Genomic DNA, 6,571 nt, shown 5'->3' with positions numbered 1-6,571 from the left:
GGGGGGGGAGTGGGGGAGAAAGAAAGAAAGAACTAGTGGCTGCAGATGCAAATTCCATCATTTGGTCAGAGGTGGAAGTTTGTAAAAGTTGCAGCCTAATAGTGGGAGTTGGGGCTCTGTGCAGCAGCCAGCCGGCGGGTGGAAACACACAGGACTGTTTGGACTTATTATTAAACTGCACCTCTCCATCTGTTTGACTCTTCTGCTGGAAATGCGTTCAACATCTCTGGAATGGGATTTCTTTCGCACACTGACACGTTGTTCTCCACACCTGAGGACTCAAAAGGACAAAAAAAAAGAAAAAAAGAAGGGGGGGTTATAACCGCCTGCACAGCAACTGAACCCAACTGACGAAACTGCATAAAATCATGTAGTCAGTGGCAGCGCATTATCAAACATCAAAACACTCGCAGGCTGCAGGATCGAAACGCCCTTCAGATGCGCAGCTCTCTGCACATGGAGTCTATGCGAACAAGTGCAAAACTAGAACTGAGGCGACATCGAGACGCTGTTTTAGTTTCTACGAGCGTTTTCAACCGGAGCTACTCAGTGGTTTGGTGACAAGGAAATCCTAAAGCAGGCCTCCCTCAGCAGCTTGGCCACATGAAACACACCTACTGCAGAATTTACTTCCAAAAAAAAAAAAAAGAATCAACTTAATTTGACTCAAGTCAGCATCCGACGAAATAGCCTGCGTTCATTTCTCTTGAAAGCTACTTGTGGGCTTTAAAGCTCCATAATAAGCATCGGTGTTTGTCTTTTTTTATTTTTTCATGGAAACATTGAAACGAATTGGGAACCAAAATCGAAACGAAAATGCATCTTCCTGTAGGGAAATGTGTCCAGGCTGCTGCAGGCTGTGTGCTCTGCGGTAGTAAACGTTGCAGTTGTATCGGTTTTAGCACGGAGATGCTTTAATAACCGCAGCCTTTCTATCTGCCCCCCTTTATTTTTTTGCATCATGTGTCAGGCCTTCCCCCCAACCTCACACAACATAAACGATGTTGCTCTTTGTACTATAATGTTCTCCATAAAATGTACATCAAAGCTGGTTTAATTGGTTGGTCTATTTATTCTTTTTTTTTTTTTTTCTTTTTTTAGCTTATCAGTAGTTGGTAAAAATTGTAATACATTTGTATGAAGTCTTCCTATAATTAGTGTGATTTTGATTTTTTTAAAACTATTTTTGTTTAGTTATAATTTGATTATAATGAAAAATAGCAAGTTGTTTTAAACTGAAGTTTGTTAATAATGAGTATTTTTGCATTTCACATGTGCATAAATGTGCTCCTGATAACTGTGAAGCAGCAACTTCAAAATAATATGACCAGCATTGTTTTTTTTTAACAAATTCTAATACATTGTTTCCAGTTGATTTTGAATTTTCCTAAACTTATCGTCCGTTGGGTGGAAAGCCTTCCATACAATCCTAAATGTTCGTGTTGAGAAGTGGGAAAAGCTAATTTGTTTTGGTTTCCTGGCTAAAATCAAAAGGTGCTCTGTCTAATGTTACATCAGCAACACAGACAGGTAAACATACCTGCAGTACCACATAAGAAAGAGAGGGCATGCTGTGTTTTTCCACAGTTTGAGTGGAAATATATGGAACATTTAGCAGTGGAATATTTAGAGAATTTATCCTTTAATTTCTTGCTGTTGTTTTATGTCCAAGTAGAAATCACATCATGAGTATAATAATGCAACCTTCTGCATGCATTAACTCCTGCCTTCTGAACATTTGTAAAGATATTTATTCTTATTAATAATTATTTGCATTCAAAAATACAGTGTATTCTATTCCAAGTGTCATTTTGTTACTGACTGAAAATTGCTTTAAGACGCGGAAATCAATTTTTAAACACATCAGTTTGTAAAACCTTGTAGATAAAACATTGCTTTTATAACAAAGTACGTGTGTGGTTGTCATGAGAACCTTTATACTACAATATCAACAACTGTAATCAATACGCTGTTGTTTATGAAAGTCGTTATGTGTCGTCTTTTATTAAACCTCATGTTTTTGCATTTTACTCTTCTCTATAAATACACAAAACCTTTTTTCTGGCATCTCTACAGCTGTAATTGTGCAAGGTTTTAGGCATTCAGTGGCAAAACGACATCTTGTGTAATCTGTATTTCTAAAAAAAAAAAAAAATGATTATGTGGGTTATAATGTTATATGTGCCACCAGCCCTGACCTGCAATGAATAGACTCCCGAATTAGAGGATAACCCAGTAGATGTAGATCCTGCTTTGTTTCAGGATGTGACCTCATTGCAATTTTTTTTTTTTTTTTTTTTTTTTTGTCAAACAATTCCTGATGGTAACGTGTGCCTGCTTAGGCCGAGCAGGGACAGTACGCTCCCCAAGCTAACATCAAACACCAAACAGCAGTTGTTATTTCATGGTTGCGTGCAAGCAGAAACAGGTCATCTGCACTGGGTTACAGGCCTGCTGGCTGTGTTTGCAGTGTCCTCCAGTGTGCATCTTCCCTCATGCTACAGACATTTTGTTTTCCGCTCAGCATAAAATCCATTTTTTTCCCCCCATCGCTTTGCCTTAATTGCTGTTGAATTTACACATTCAACAACATCTGCAATTTCAGAGATTATATGAGAGGGGAGGTGCACTTCCTCTGTAATGGTGTGGAAAAGAGGTATCTCTTGAGATGAAATTTTGTGTAGGCAGTTTGTAATTTGACTTAGTTAAGGTACATTTAGACATTACAGCATCACAACGTTAGATTAAGACATTACAAAAGTTTTCTTGTACAGTGCTTTCAAGGATAACACAAAGCTCCATTTTTTTCCACCTATCATACAATAACGACTGCATATCATACAGCAGAGCCCTTAACCTAAATCCAGTCCATCAAAAAGGACGCGTGTCGTCTAGAATTGTGATATCTTGGATGAATTTTGCCTATCGCCACATAAACATTTCTATCAGGATACCGAATCCTTTCCTGTGGCCACTGAGATTGATACTGTGTACCCTGCACTCTTGTAGTGTTTTGTGTGAGTGAAGCGAGGATGAGTGTGTGGGACCTTCCCCCTCTGACATTAGCAGGGGGTCAAATGTGCATGTAGGGCACCTGGCTCTCCACCTCCCCTCTCTCTGTGATGTTAAATGTCAACCAGCAGCATCCAGAGAAAGCAAGGTGAGCCTCCATTCTAATGCTTATGCCAGGAGATCATCACGTCTGACTCCCAAGCCATGTTTCTCTCGTGTAGGGCAATTAATGCCGTAAGAGAGGGGAAATTCACAGAATCATTAACCTAAGGTTTTTTATTTCAGAGGGAGTAGATGGTCTAAGTGTTGGTGTGCTGAAAGGAAAACCCCTGGTTATAATATAAATTTAAGATGAGCAACTTAATCTTGATTTTGTTCAGAAAGACGTGTGTTAACAGCCCTGCGTGTCTTTAAATGTTGCGAAAACTCTCATCCTCCTTGTGTGAACATTACGTAGTAATTACATTAAACAAATGAATTCATTTATTCTGGACACAGGTGCTCACGCCTTTAGAAATCATTTTGCTCTAATAACTTGTATCCCAGCGCCGCCGCCTCACATTGCTCAGTCACAGTTATTTCTTTAAATAGATACAGCAGGATTGATATGATCAAATCGCTGATTTTACAAGGTAGTGTGGATTCATGTATAGTTCAAAAACTGCATTTGCACACTTATCCAATTGTCTCTCCGATTTGAGATACAGTTAAGCGTTGCATCACGCCCAAGGTGCACAAGAGGTTAGATGCAAATCTGCACCATCAGTTGGAGAAGCATCCTCGCCCAGAAATGGCAGCAGTCAGAACCCTCTGTTGCACTTCCACCGTTTCCTCATAAAAAGCCTATTCAGGCCCAATCAGCAAGTCTGTTCCAGGCTTGTAAGTGGATTTCTCCCATACCTCGAAAGTTTGTGAAATGGGGGTCAATGGGTCTGTTATTGTTTTTCTCTGCCTCTTTATCCCCACATATCTCTGTGATGTCAACGGTGAAGTGAAGTAGAGCGCTGGGCCCTGGAAAAAAAACCCAGAGAGGAAATAACTGCTATTATGATCTCTGTACGTGTCTACTCTCAACAGGGCTGCAATTGTTCCAGTGGGGATGGACGCATACCCATATGAAGAGTGGGAAGGGGTAAATATCACTTATCCCCAAACTGGTCGAAATGGAGAGAGCTGCTGCAAATAGAGTTTAATCTAAAATTTATCACTAATCATAACCCTTACCGACTTACAGATGGTGTACAGCTCACTATGCAATAAGGTGCCTCATAAAATGATTTAATATGTAAACAATATTGTTAAATGCTCTACTTTCATTTGCTGTTTCTACATTTCACAGCAGGACACTGTGGTGGTGTTATTATTAACATTTACCAAGGCAGAGTGTATACAGCCCTTCACAGGTTTTTTTTCACCTTGGTTCTTTCAATGAAAAATGGAAACAAATGTCTGTTCTCTAATGCAACTCAACATAGATACAGTTTTTAACAGATATGTTTATGTCACAGACAGCATGGCATTGTTTTCAATTGTGTTACAGCCTGGTGCCATTTATTAAATGAAAGTGGGGATCTGTTATGAGGTGGAATTTTATGCCTCTGCCTGCAATGTGATCATTGCACCAAAGCACAGCCATAAATTTCTTTTGATATAATTGTATTAATGCAGCGAGTAATGGATGAGCATATGTTTCACTCTGATTACTATCCCTCTCTGACTGTGTGTCCTAGTTGCCTTCCCATCGCCTGACTATCGGAATGAGAATATGTGCCTTGAGTTAATGCTGATTGCAGCAGCTGCCAACACTGAATCTCCATGGCAACAATAATGGTTGCCAGGCAACCATGCTCTTTTAGGGACACTGAAAGAAGCCCAAAGGCTTGCTAAAAATATATATGGGTATAGTACTTCTTCAACGCCTTAGCCATATGCATGTTATGCACGGAGCGACAAACAGTTAAATGCTTTAAGTCCCTGTCTGTTATTTTCTCCCATTCAGCTGCAGTGTGTGGTTACCCTAATGCTACCCTACTTTGGCATGAGCGCTCAGCTTTAAATGGCAACCACAAATACTGGTATCTTTCATGACATTAATAGACAGAGCCATGACAGAGGAATGAATGCTTCTATAAGGTTATGCAGTGTATTTGGGGCCGTGGAGAGCCTGGTTGAAGAAGATAGTGATGGATTTTTACACTTGAAAAATGGGGCAACTGTCAGCCATCTTGGCTCCTGCATCGAGCTTCCCCTCGCAGCTCGCACAGACCCAGGTGGCATGCGCACACGCTGTGGAACAAAGCATTCCATCAGCGCAAGTGACATCACTGCAGTCAGCTCAGCTGTTTCTGCCTGCGCTATAAATAGTGTAGCAGAAAGAGCGGATTGCCTATGCAGAAAATATTTAACTCCTGACCCCAAGCCTTGAGAGATTTTTTTTTTTCTTCCATGGAAGTGGTGAACTGGATCTTTGCCAGTGCATCAATCATGAAATACGGGTGTTTGTTCACGCTCGCCTTATGGTTGTACGTCTGAGTCCTTGCACAGTATTTTGTAAAAGTTTGATGTATTATCTTGTGCTCTGTGTGTGAATTTATGATCAGTGACTAAGCTTTGAAACACAGAGATAGGAAGCATGTGAAGGATACAATATATAAAAGTGATCATTTGTATTAAATATTTCAGTAGTTTTTCAGATATAACGTCAACCATGAGATTTGACATATACATTGTGTGATCACTTGTGTGCCACTGTTGCTTTTATAGTTTTTGTTATTTATTTTGAACAAGACTTAATCGCTCTGTCACATTTTATAAGGTTTTATCGGTGCATTAAAGATTTTTCCACATTGAGTTTTGCCCTAAAATATACAATTTGTTTAATGACTTTATTTATGGTGACAATCGTGTTTTCTCGTAGAAACAGATATTGCAGCCTCTAGTTGTGAAGCATGGAATTGCACAGAGCAGTGACATTTGAATACCTTGCAATGGCTTTTATTAAATAGGTCAGACCTGCACCTTGGCTGATAAAGCAGCATGTATCACAGACAGGGATCCTCCTGGTGAGGCTATCTAAAGCAACTGCACTTCATTCATTGTGTCAAACTAATTGGGTACTTGTGACCAGGACAGCAATTGTGCTTTTAATGTGATTTGTGAATGTATTATATGTTTAGCCTTGTTAATTGTGAGTTGTTTGAGCAGTGTTGTGCACTCACAAAGTGAAGAGTGTTGCCTGGTAGCAAATGCAAAGATAAAGCAAAGAGGAAAGCAGAGGAAGAGCTCAGACACACACATCCCTGAGAGCAGGAGAACCAATCGCAGTCATCGATAATGCAGCATGTCCGCTGGCTTCCTGCAGTGGCTTCTGCACACACCCTGCTCTCTTCAAATCACACACGCTGACACACAGCGGGCTGCGGCTGGTGAAGTCTTCCTTCACCGTTGCACTTTTCTAGCGCTACAGCAGCCTTCGAGTCCAGCCAGCCAGGCTGAGGGGTCGCGGGGTGGCTGGCTGAACGCCAGGACGTGTGCAGGGGGCTATGCCATGGCGTTGGCC

Source organism: Seriola lalandi, unplaced genomic scaffold, assembly GCF_002814215.2.
Source record: "Seriola lalandi dorsalis isolate HSWRI2012SDOR001 ecotype SW California unplaced genomic scaffold, Sedor1 jcf7180002054570, whole genome shotgun sequence".
In the NCBI taxonomy this organism is placed as follows: Eukaryota; Metazoa; Chordata; class Actinopteri; order Carangiformes; family Carangidae; genus Seriola; species Seriola lalandi.
The sequence above is the reverse complement of the archived record's forward strand: the minus strand, read 5'-3'. Positions refer to the sequence as shown.